Source organism: Nelumbo nucifera, chromosome 1, assembly GCF_055504915.1.
Source record: "Nelumbo nucifera cultivar China Antique chromosome 1, China Antique-T2T, whole genome shotgun sequence".
Taxonomy (NCBI): Eukaryota; Viridiplantae; Streptophyta; class Magnoliopsida; order Proteales; family Nelumbonaceae; genus Nelumbo; species Nelumbo nucifera.
Window position 1 is genome coordinate 154,258,733 of NC_142649.1, and position 13,548 is coordinate 154,272,280.

General features: G+C 34.2%; 1 long non-coding RNA gene across 1 annotated transcript; it reads left to right on the plus strand.

Annotated features, from left to right (window-relative positions):
* The first annotated feature begins 618 nt into the window (after positions 1-618).
* On the plus strand, positions 619-11,750 carry LOC148804020 (uncharacterized). The gene is made up of 3 exons (XR_016080649.1): positions 619-1,076; positions 1,270-1,311; positions 10,368-11,750. It is a non-coding gene; the product is annotated as an uncharacterized LOC148804020 (long non-coding RNA).
* The last annotated feature ends 1,798 nt before the right edge of the window (positions 11,751-13,548 follow it).

Genomic DNA, 13,548 nt, shown 5'->3' on the forward strand with positions numbered 1-13,548 from the left:
CTTCTCAGCATTCTGGTTCAAAAGATTCAAACCTGGGTCACACCAAGAAATATTTAATGTTTAAGGGCATCAAAGGCTAGGATAGACCTGGTGGGTTCAGAATCAGAGTGCCATGTGCAAGGTTTCACAGTAAATCTTCCCAGTTCTTTTAACTTTTTCTTGCTGTCTGTTCATGTGCTTGTGGGACTTGGATCAAAGTTTAATGCTTTGTATTTGTATTGCTTGAACACAAGACTGATAGTGTAGAGTTGTAGACTGATACTTATGTCATCTAAATTGGATTGAAGACACCATGAATTAAGTTTTAGAGACAACCTAGTCCTCAATGTTCTACTAATCTTATATATATATATTAAAGCGAAAGGGGTGCTCTCCCCTTTCGCTATTTGGAATCTTACTGTTCAACACTGTAGTTGAACAACTTCTCCATTGCATGAGAGACAAATGCCTTTCTCCTCTCACCACTTCTCTCTCCCTCCATTTTGCATGTATGGCGCGTGTCTATTTTTTTTTCTTGTTTCCACTTCTCTCTTTCGCTATCTGCTCCTTAGATTTTCATTTTTTCTCTTCCTTGTTCCCACTTTCTTCCCCCTTCTCTTCTGCTTTGTCCACTCCCATTCTTCTTCTTTTTTGTCTCTCATCCTATTTCTCTCTCCCATATGCCTGAAACTTCACAGAATTACAAACAATTCATAGTTTCAGATTTGGTTCATTTACAGAGAACGTCGCAAGTCATCTCCAGAAGTACCGGCTTTACCTGAAGAGGATGCAAGGACTTTTAGGTAGTGGCGGTGGTGGTGTTGGGGTAGCGGGGTTACCTCCTGCTGATCCTTCGACAGATCATTTATTTGCCAGTGAACTTCTGGGTTCAGAAAAAAATTGATATACACGGGTTTTTAGTTCAAAGGACAGATCGGTAGAACGTGGAAAGAGGAGAGTAGACAAAATAGAAACACACACAGAGAAAGATAGGAAGAGAAAAGCAAGGAAGAAGAAGAAGAAGAAGAAGAAGAAGAAGAAGAAGAAGAAGAAGAATGAAGATTTTTCAGAGCTTGAACTTTCTCCACTACAAACAGGTATTTTTCTTCTTTCTCTAAGCTCCTGAGTGGATTATTGAAAGTTTGTTCCTTCAGGGTTTCTTTTCTAATATTACAATGAAGAGCTTCAATTTGAAGATCTTCATTTTCCATGTTTGTGTTGTTTTGGTTTTATCAGAAACTACAACTATTTTATTTGAACACACTTCTCAGGCTTTTTTTTTTATTGTAGGTGTTTTCTTCTTCATCGCAATCAACCAAATGTCGTATTCAGGTGCTTCACTAATCTATTTTTTTCTTCTTCTTCTTGAAACCTAAAATACGGATTCAATCTCAGTTCATGTATTTATCTTTATTTTTTATTTATTTTTTCTTCTAACTTGATGCTGAAATAGGGTTAAAAAAGCTTAAAATAGGGTTTTGATGATTGAACGAGGAATTGCATTTTTTTCCGGTGGTCCATTTTTCTTTCAACCAAGAGGCTTTTCTCAAACATTACCCTGTTCATTTTTTTTAGTTGGTTTTCTTGTAGAAGAAACAACTAGCAATTTAAGGTTGTTCTCTGTATTTCCTTTTTGTCCTACCTTCGTTTGACAATACGAGTAACCATGACGACTATTGAGGAAATACCTTTCATATTTTAGTTGTCAGGTTTGAAACCACATCTTTCTTATAGAAACCCTTTAATTTTTTTCATGCCATTCTTACAGTGCTACATGCTCCCTTATTTTCTATTTTCACCTTGAAATTGCACATGCATGTTGATGTTATGTTTAAAGGGCCGTAACAGGGCAACAAGCTTGGATTGCCATGCCCTCTGCTAACAATCTTAATTCTTAACCCCTAAATGTGCAACCACTAATTGGAAGACATGTCACCCTTATCAGCTGCCATCTTATCTAATCATTTCTCTTGTTTACCTTCTTAAACTAAATATTATTTGACCATTTACACTTCTATGAAATATGTGATTGGTGAAAACCCTTAGACAGAAAAGTTCTCTTGGACCAATTATGTGGTTAGAAAAAACAATTTAGGTAATGTTTGTTTTTTATTTAATTCTAAAGTTAATTTAGTAAACTATGCAGGATCATAGAGTTTTGGTCTTATATAAATCTAGCAGCTGGAATACTACTGACCTTAGCTTTGCTTTTTCCATTAAAAACCTAGGGACTGTGGGCAGATGTAAGATTAGCCCATCAGGTATTACTCTCAATGGTCTTACACTTAACTTCTCACCCCATAAGGATCAAACACTGTCCGACAAGAGATGACCTCTCCCTCGGCTGCAAGGAACAGTGTTGCATTCTCTACTCACATGGATCCCGAAAATTAAAACCTTTTTGCAAACATTTTGAAACCGTAATATATATATATATATATATATATATGTATATCCGTATATAAATATATTTTGAAAAACAAATTTCAACGATTGAAATCGGTTGCCGACAGTCTTGGTTTCCATCAGAGAGAGTGCATCCCTGATCATTACCTTTGTCCGACAAAGGGGCTGATCCTGTCACTATGATCACCCACTCAGATGAATTCTCGGACTGTCCCAACATACCTAGGTTTTGACCCCCTCTAAGGATCTCATTGATTGGCATATCAAAGATAGCCCAATATGACACCTAGTGCAGTATCATAATCGAGTCTAGGGGTCAGGTGTAACTTTCTAGTTTTGCCCATTAATCTCCAAGGTCTAGGGCAATACTAGAAATCTAGTCCGGTTCAGGGTTTCAAGTAAACCTGCACTGCATGTACCTCGGGTCTCACCCTAGCAATTGAGACAGGCTACCCCAACCAACTTGGTGACACATCAGTGTCAGTCTTGGCAGGATAAATCTCCCCAGACTTATCCAACGGCTGTGAACATTCTAAACTAACACGAGTCTCATATGTGTCTAGTTTAAGGGTATTACACAAAAATACACCACAATAACATGAATCAAATATGTACTTTATTCGTTTACAATAAATGTCATAATGTACATCATTTTGATTGGAGCTAAGGGCATACACTATCTAACAGAACCATTCGACCCGGACGGTTGAACCGCTTAACTGGAAACCGATCCCTTGACTACTTCTGTTTCCAGATCGTTTTTAAAAACCAGAAGTGTGCTCCACCCAAATCCAATGTGGTCTACTACAGTTGGATCAAAAGATTGGAGAAATACAAACGATTTTTGCTAGTATAAGATCCCTTTCATGATTGGATAACAAATGTGGATTGCTGTAAACAACGCCGATGAAGAGGGAAGAGGAAGGAAGAAGAGAAATAGATATCCACATCCAACGTGAACAACTTGGGTTTGAATTTAAATAAGAGTAAATGCAATTCATTTGGAGTACTACATTGTGAAGAAAGAATGACAAATAATTGTACCTATGGCTTAGTTTGGAAATACTATAAATACAAATAGATACAAAATACCAGGTTTTGCACTCTATAGATTTGCATTTGCACTCCTTCTAAATTGAGCTTTGGAAGGAATACAAATAAAAATATGTACAGTACAAATATATACAAAATACATTGTTTTTCACTCTTTCTCTCTCTCGGTATATATATATTGTATTTGTACTCCTTCCAAACTGAGTCTAATGGGGGATTCGGATTTGAAGAGTTAAAATTATTATTGTAGAAAATCAAGAATATTTAATTGTGATACATTATAATATGAAAATAAATAAAATTTGACATAAAAAAGAAAAACAAAGAAGAGTCTATGTGAGCACTAAGGTGAGAGGACCTCTTACCTGACACACCCTCTCCTTTATATAAAAAAATAACCTCTCCTTTATATAAGAAAACTAGTGAATGACTCTGTACTAAGTACGGGGAATCAGTAATGTTAAATTTACATTATGGAATCAATACTATTAAATTTATATTTATTAATATTTTAAATAATAATTAAAATTTTAAGAAATATGTATTTCAAAAAATAGTTTTTCAATAATTATTAGAATATGGATAGATTTCCTTATTTTACGTAGAGGGTTAATGATTAATTGAGATTGATAGAATGTAGGCAAAAGTGGTTATGGATAACGACTTTTGCATTCTCTACATTTTTAGGAATGGATTAAAAATGGTGGTAGTGCATTGTGAGCTTTAGTAGTAACTTCTTAGAAAATTCCACATGTCTATCTTTCTAGAAAAATGAGAAGGCCAAGTGTTTGAATGGTGGGGGGGCTGTAGCTTGGTAATGGGTTATGGGCTTTAGCAGGAATTTCTTAAAAATTGCCACGTGTCTAACTTTCTAGAAAATGAGAAGGCTACTTATTTGAATGGTGGCAGTGGGTCGTGGGCTTTAACAACTTCTTAGAAAATGCCATGTGTCTAAATTTAAAAAAGCCATGTGTCTGAATGGTGGGGGTTGTAGCTTGAAAGCACACATGGATCGAAAGTTGTTGAAAGTAGTTTGGATAACTACTTTTGCATTTTCTGCAATTTTTTAGGAATGGATTGAAAATGGTGGTAGTGGGTTATGGGCTTTAGCAGCAACTTCTCAGAAAATTCCACGTGTTTAGCTTTCCATAAAAATGAGAAGGCAATGTGTCTGAATGGTGGGGAGTTGTAGCTAGTAGTGGGTTGTGGTCTTTAATAGGAATTTTTAAAAAATTGCCACATGTCTAGCTTTCTAGAAAATGAGAAGACCATTTGTCTAAATGGTGGTAGTGGGTTGTGAGCTTTAACAACAACTTCTCAAAAATGCCGTGTCTGAATGGTGGGGCTGTAGCTTGAAAGCCTTCATTTAATATATATACTAGTGGTGACCCGTGCGATGCACATGATTTATTAAGCGAAAAGCTAAATAATAGAAAAGGTCATTTACTAAAATAAACCTTATAGTTTCATGGATTTACTAAAATTGACCCTATAGTTAAAATTTTACTAAACCATCACTTATAATTTGCAATGGATTTAATCAATCTTCCATTAGATGACAATGGAAAATGACAGTGTTCACCCTAATGTTCATTTAAATAAATTTAATCAAAAGAAAATAAAAATAAAATACCATTTTTGCCTTTTATAAGACATGGGCAACCACTCTATTGGCTATATTTGGTTAAATTTGTTTTTTGTACAAAAAAAAAATGTTAAGGGTATTTTTTCAATAAAAAATCATGGGCGTAATGGCAAAACAAACACTCCTTAATGAAAAGCTGATTAAGTAAATAAGTTGTAAAATATATGGGATTTTTTAATAAAATGAAAATATAAGGTAGGTTTAAGTAAATATGTAAAACTATAAGATGTGTTCTAGTAAATGACCCTAATAGAATCACATAAGAGTATACAATTGTTTTATATTTTTCAACTTTTTAAATAATTAATAATTATTCATATTTTATATACTACTTTTAATAGATTTTTTATAATACAAAAATAACAATAATTAACTTCAGTTAGGTTTATTCAACAAATTGATGAAACCGACCAACCCGACAAATTTGACTCGAGTTGGTCAGTTTTCTAGTATTTTAGGTCGGCTTTGGTTTAAAAATTTCCCATTTCGACCAAGTTGGATCAACTTCACATTGGCCAATTGTAAACCAACCAAAATCAAACGACCTAACCATGGATATATATTAATATTTTATATTTTAAATATAATTTTTAATATGGTAAAGTGGGAAATTTCCCATCTTTCTTACTCTAGAATGTTTTATATCATAAATCTAATTTTTAAATTTATTTTTTAATAATTTCACCATATTTTTAAAATTTAATTTAATTTTTAAGTTTAAATCTTTTGAACCGACTGACTAGACCAAAAAATAAACCCAAAGTGATACAACTTGAGTGGGTCGGTTTTCACAAAAGGTTAGTCGGTTTCAACTAACCAACTCCCCAACCTGACTAGGTCAATTTGGTTAACCAAATAGCCTACGACAGAACCAAACCAACTCATGCACACTCATAATTTCATTTAAATTAATAGTATCATCTCTAATAAATAACAATAGTTTAATCTCCAATAATTATTGAAAATTTATAACAAAAATACATAATTATTGAAAACATATTGATAATGAAAAAGTACAATAATTACAAAAATACAATAAGTACTAAAAATATATTAACTTAGTCAATAAATAGTATAATCTCAAATAATAGTATAATCTCTAATAAATATTAATCGATAAGTTATAACAAAAATACAATAAGTACAATAAATTAATTTAAAATTTTCAATAATAGTAGTTTAATCTCCAATAATTATTGAAAGTTTTTTGTTAAATAACAAAACAAAATAAATTTATACATAATCATTGAAAAGACATTTATCACAAAAAACAATAAATATAGATTAAGAGTTTAAAATTATTATTAATAAATATTGATTTTTTTGAAATTTATTTTCTTGAATTAGTACTTGATATAAGTGAAATTAGTTATTTACAATATTATGTAAAAATATTAAATTACTATTAATTTCAATATAATGCTGTAATTAATTTTCTACTTTTCAATTTTTTTTTTAAATTTATTACATAATTTGTTTATTTTAACTATTTAAAATCTAGTTATGTTAAATATTTTGTTATTTAAAATACCCAGTTATTTAAATACTTAAATAATATGTAAAATATTTAAAATTTAAAATATTAATTATTTATTGAATTTAGTTATCCATAAAATCATAATTTGTACTATTATTACATAATTTCATTATTAATTTTTTAATATATTAAATTTTTATTAATTTCAATATTGTGTTATAATTATTTTCTGCTTTGAAGATTTTTTTTAAATTTATTACATCATTTCGCTATTTAAGTATTTAAAATATAGTTCTGATAAATATCTAGTTATTTAAATATTTAAATAATCTATAAAATATTTAAATTTTTTGTTACTTGAATTTTATTTATTTAAAGCTATTACATATTATTAAATATTTGAGAAACATTTAAATTGATAATCCAGAAAACATAACTTAAATTGTTAGTTCATAATTTCATGATATATTTTGTAAAAATATAAAATTATTTTTTGTGTTTTTAATAAATATGTTAAAGTTATTATATAATTTTGTTAGAATATTTAAATAATTCTTAAATTTTTTAATCAAAACTTTCTTTAGATAGATATAGATAAAAAGTAAGGGAGAGGATAAATAGGAATTAGAGATAATTTAGGAGAGAAACTCTCTACTAAATTTGAGATAATTTTGGAGATAAATAGGAATTAGAGATAATTTAGAAGAAAAATAGGAATTAGAGATATTTCTAGAGAAAGTGAGAGAGGTAGTTTAGGATAAATTTTGAGAGAAGAGATTAATTAGGTTATTAGGAAAGTGCATCTCATTGGTTGTTTAAAAATGACAGAATAAAAAATTTAAAAATTCAAAAAAAGGAGAAAAAAATCCGAACATTCTTTAGATAGATATCAAATAAGGGCAAAAATACATTTCATCTTCTTCCTCTTGCAGATCATTCATCAACTTTGCCGCCCGCCGCCACCTCCGGCAACCTCCGGCAATGCCTCCGCCCCCGCCCAACACCGCCACCTCTGCCCACAGGGGCGGAGCTAGGGGGACCCAGGGGAGCCATGGCCCCTCCTATGGTTCAGAAAATCTCCACTGTATTACACAACTTTATATGTAAAATTTTCCCTCCCCCTACTCTCCACTTCAATGGTTGGCCCCACTATGGGTCCATCCATACTTTATTTAGGTTTTGGCCCCACTTATAAAAATTTCCTGGCTCCGTCCCTGTCTGCCCACCTTCGGAGGTGGAGGCGGAGGTGGCGGTGTTGGGCAAAGTCAGAGGCGGAGGCATTGCCAGAGGTTGCCGGAGGCGGCAGCGGGCAGCGGCACTGATGAATGATCTGTAAGAGGAAGAAGATGAAGAGTACTTTTGCCCTTATTTGATATTATTTTTAAAAAAGTTAACCTATTTTTGAAATTTTATTAAAAATATTATTTTTATTGATATTTGGGCCCAAAAGTTGCCCTTATTTCCCCAATGGTTAAGCGTTTTATTTGTTGTTTCTTAGTTTTAAAGATAAATAAAATACAAACGTTTATTTAATAAACAGAAGCTATGACAAACATATACTTAATCCTTTATATTGTGTTTGGTTTTAAAGAAAAAGGTACTTGTACAAGTTTCCATACCTTTACTTTCAAACTAACCCCAACCTTAGGTCGAATAGTTCATTGAGATGAGATTAGATCACCACCCATAGAGCACATCGCACAGAACATCCCAACCGTATATTGAAAACATCTTCCAATGACAAATACGGGAAATATTCCCAATGCAAACTGAGATGTGCATGTGGGCCGGGGCACCTGTACATGAGACGCATCGTGTAGGGTGCTGATGTAATCTCCCTTAAGATGGTATCAAAGCTTGTTTGGCCAAATAATTTAATGTTTGAATTCCATTAACCCTATTATAATTAATTAAATTTCAGTAAAAGATTGGGTGGGACCTTTGTTCGTAAGCCCCATAAACTCTCGATTGAAAAGGCATGTTAGATAATTAAAACTTATTCAGGGCCCCTCAACTAACAGAAAAATATCATATATACATGCAAATATTTCTATGAAAATATATCTATATTAAAACATGTTAATTGAAAATCTATGATACCGGAAGAACATGGAATTAGAAGAGATTTGACCAATCAAAGTGCCCCATTAATTTTGATAAATATCCCCTGAATCGACACCTCTTTTATGATAGCAGTTAATTGATTAGCTGTAAGCAAGTTTTCAGTTTCTGGTATCATAGTCTCTTTTTTTTTTGTATTTTTAATCTCTAGGCCAACTCGACATCAAAAACCGATTGCGGTCTGACCATTTGACCCAGGCTGAGCCGACCAAACACACAGGAAATCCATTAATCAAAAATAGGAAAGAGGTGATATACTTCCATATCCTTATCCAAAACCTAGGGTGACCACCCAGTTGGAATTAATGTATTTTGGTATTATTACCATGCATGAAGACAATGACTAGCCTTTGGCTTTGTCCTCGTAAGGCCGTAGTAAGAGACAGCCTATTTAACAACCTATTGAGCTGAGTTTTAACGTACACTACACACACAGCCAGGACCTGTATTTCAATTACTGTATTTTTCCATTTTTTTCCCATTTATTTTCTTCTCTAATAGTCGTGAAAGATTTTTATTTTTATTTTTGAAGATAAAGGAAAAATTTTATTAAACAAAAGAAGATACAAGGAAAAGTGATAAGCAATCACCCGAGGAAAGGTGAAAGATTCTTATTGGATTTAGTTATTATGAAAATAGGGGCTGATACTCCTATATATGCCGATTGCTGAATAAGCTGGAAATTAAGTTGCTGATAATCTAGCAGAATTGAAAAGCTAGGGAATTGAGGGATTCCAAGTAAATTTCCATGGATTGTATTAGCATTTTCTTGGACCAAGAGTTTAAATAAGTGGTTAATTAGTAACCATAAGAAATTCTGAATTTACTCAATCATATATAACAATTATTACATCAATTTCAATACTAAAAGCAATGAATATCTAACATGACCCTATGGCCTATTTTCATCAATTTCAATACAAACTGCCCATTAAACAATTAAATGGAAACAAAGTTATCTACTAATTAATTTGATTGAACACATAGAAATAAGGATTTTAGCCTACAAAGCAGTGCATTATGGAATCTCATGTGGCTCCTGGAAAGCATTATCAAATATAAATACGTGTTCTTTCACCTCCTACTTTAAAGTTTTCAGTCTGAGAGCACATTGAAGGAAATTCATGCTTGTGTTGTATTGTCTTCTGAGTTTCCTGGATTTGAAAGTTTTAATTGTTGGCCTTCTTATATTACTTTAGTGGATGGATCATGACTGCTAGAACAAGAATTTCAATTTTAGTTCTTTTGTTTGCAAAGAGGAAAACAAGATCCTTTATCAGATGCTAGACTTTACTAACCATTGTCTCTCATAGTCATAAAATCAAATTTATGATGAACTCCAAATATTTGGAGAAGAATTTTCTGGTATTCCAGATTGTAGTTTTCTCTCTACACGTACCTACTTCTCTTATGAGCACTTTTGTGTCATATACTGTAAGTTTTGGGAACTGGATACGGATCATGATTCCGTGATTGACAAGGAGAACCTTATCAGATATGTTAACCATACTCTTACATAAAGGATTGTTGATAGAATTTTTTCACAGGTTAGTTCCCCCTCCAATCCTTGCTCCTTTGCCTGTTGACTACATGTATTAATATCAACAGAAGTATCAAGTAGGTGATACATTATTAATATTTGCAATGTTATTAATTCTTTATGACATGAAGCCGTTGCTCCTCCAGATACATCGTTTCAGATTGTGACTCAGTACAAGTGCTCTACAACGATCAGCACTATACCAAGACCCAAGAGGTAGCTGCGGCTAAGTCTATATTGGCAGGTGATTGTGATTGCATTTCCCTAATTTAACTGTGGATCTTTCCTGGGCCAACATACGGAAGCTGCAGTGAAAGCTGGGCTCCTGCCCGAATGAGTCAGCCATTGACAAAGCAATCATCAACATCAACAATTTTGCCACTCTGATGCAACTTGGGTTCTTCAATGGAGATCCCAGTAAGCAGCTCTATGGGAAGCTAGGGCCAAAGGACGTGTGCACCCTAGTTTACCAGGAGCTGGTCGGTGAAGCTGCACAACAGGGGATTGTCTTGTTGGAGAACAGTGCAGGCTCACTGCCATTGTCGCCCACAACCATCAAGTCCTTAGCAGTGGTCGGGCACAATGCCAACGTGACCAAAACCATGATCGGCAACTACGAGGGTACCTGGATCCATTTATTAACTCTACTCATGCTTTTAGACTTTTGTTCAGTTTTTAGGAACCTAATTTTTCGGCTAAGTCAACTTACCTGGCTAATTACGCTTATGCATGTTCTTTTTTGTTTAATTTACCTGGGTTAATGTATCTTGTGGGGGACATTTTTTACCAGTTTTTTTTTTTATTTGCCCTCTAAACTTACCCAAGTGTGAGAAGGGTATCACTTATTCAGGCAAGTGATACCCGAATAAAATCAAATTTGCCATGTATCCCACATGTTTTTGAAATAAAAACATGAGTAAATTGGTCAGTGTGCACCACAATCCCATTGACAAACTCCCATCTTCAAAATCCTAAAAGAGTTAAAAGGGGCCTTAGAGTTATTTGATATAAGCACAACAGAGATTAAGCTAAGCTTAACTTCTATAGATTCTATTGACACTTGCTTCTTGGAAGGCACTCCATGCAAATACACAACTCTCTATCATCCAGGCTGCCCCAATGTGGCATGCAACAGTGTCCAACTAGAAGATGAAGAGAAAGAATAGCAGCCCAAGCAGATTCCACAGTTTTAGTAGTAGGTGCTGATCAATCAATCATGGCAGAGAGCCGTGACAGAGTTGATCTTCATCTTCCTGGGCAGCAGGCACTTTTAATAGCAGAGGTTGCAAATGCCTGTGATTCTTGTTATCATGTCTGGAGGAGGCATGGAGCTAGAGCAAAGATTGTCAAACCAGTATCTTCAAGGATACAATCTTTCAAGTGGTAAGGATGTCTCTGAATTTGCCAATTCATCTATTAAAATTGAAGAGTGCAAATCAGAACTAGCAGGAGATGGGGAGGCCCACATGCCTTACATCTCTACTGAACCTATGGATGAGTTCTCCTGCACAACTGCTTCATTGGATGCAAAAGTAGAACATTTCAATAGCTTGCCAAGCAAAGCCGGAAAAGGTTAAACCATTATGTTAAGAAGTGGATTTGCATTGAAGGATGCGTTACATTATTCTAGAAGATTTTTTTATATGTCTTGTATTTTTTTTTATGTTAATTGGATATTGCATTTAAGCAATTTATTTTGGATATTATAATAATTAATAATTTAATTAAATTTTTTATTTTTAATTTGCATTTTTATTTAAATTGATTTCCATGCATTATCTGTCACGAGATTTGTATTAAACAGGAACCAAAAAGTGTTGAAATCAAATTGATATAAATAATAAAAGATTAAAAAAACGTGGTCATACAACCGCCGCCTTAGACATAAAAGAGACCTAAGGCTTTTGTCCAAACAGATCTAAGCTGGTGGTCCAAACCGCCACCTTAAAACGAAAGCAACATTTCGACAGACTTAAGGCGGTGGTCCAAACAGATCTAAGCTGGCGGTCCAAACAGATCTAAGCCGATGGTCCAAACCGCCAATTAAAGATAGAAACAACATTTTGACGGCCCTAAAGCGGCGGTCCAAACAGATCTAAGCCAGCGGTCAGGACCGCCACCTAAAAACGGAAGCAACATTTTTGATGGACCTAAGCCGGCGGTTTTGACATGCCTAGGAATGATTGAACGGTCTTAGCCTAGGCCGGCAGTGGTTTAGGGGGCGGACTCATGACCGCCTCCTTAGATCTGAGCCGGCTTTGACCGTTTTTTTTTTTTTTTTTTTTGTAGTGGAAGAGGGCCTTGGCTGCAGCCTGCAGGCAGCCACAAGAGAATTCTTCTCCCCATTTTTAAGTCCCGATCGAGCTACTGCCCAGGAGCCTTCCTTTGTCGAGAATGGAATATTATATTTAACAATGGCTATGGAAAATGTAATATTATGTAGCTGCAGGGGGGGAGGGGAATGTAGAGCCTTGGTTAGGGCTTAGGCCTTAGGGCTGTGATTTGGGCCGGTCGGGGTCAATCCTGGCCCAGCACTAAGATACAAATTTCAGGTTTGGGCTTGGCCCAACCTAAGGTCATGCTTGAGTCTACCCATCCAAGTCTAATTTGAGCTTAATCCAACACAATTCGGTTGGGCTCGGGTTCAGATTGGATTGGAACAGGCCTAGACGGGTTGGTCTGGTTTAAAAGATTTTATTATTACATTTGTATACAACTATCTTTTATTGGGATTTAAATCCCAACTTAAAAGTAGAACGGTTTAAAAGTATATATACACAGTTCATGAGCCTGGTTGCTCGACTGGCTGTTTTGCTTAGACAAGATTTAAAACTGATGGACTTGGGCCCAAAACTTTAGGCCCGACTTTTATTTGGACCAGGCACGGGCAATCTCAAAAGAAAAAAAAAAAAAAATTAAGACCTGGGTCAAATTTTATACAAAGGCTGGGCTTTGGATTTAGAAGACCATTTTTTGTATTTATAACGTAAGTATGGACTTTTTAGGCCCCTTTTGGTTTGCAGGAGTAGGGGTTTGGAATCGGAATCAGTTATTCCAATTTCAACTGTTTAGTTGGGCAGAATCCAAATCTCATTCTCATTCCTTCGTTTGAGGAAATAGTCATTTCCTGCCCTTCCTTTGGAATTAAATCTTATTCCTACTGATTCCAATTCCTACTCTCATTCTTATCTGAACCAAATAGATTATGGGAATAAACTATTTAGATTCCGATTCCAATTCTAATTATAAACCAAAAGAGCCCTTAGTTTTTATGCATGCAGATATATCTAAATGTGTTGGTCAAATTTCAGCAATAATTCAGGGGTA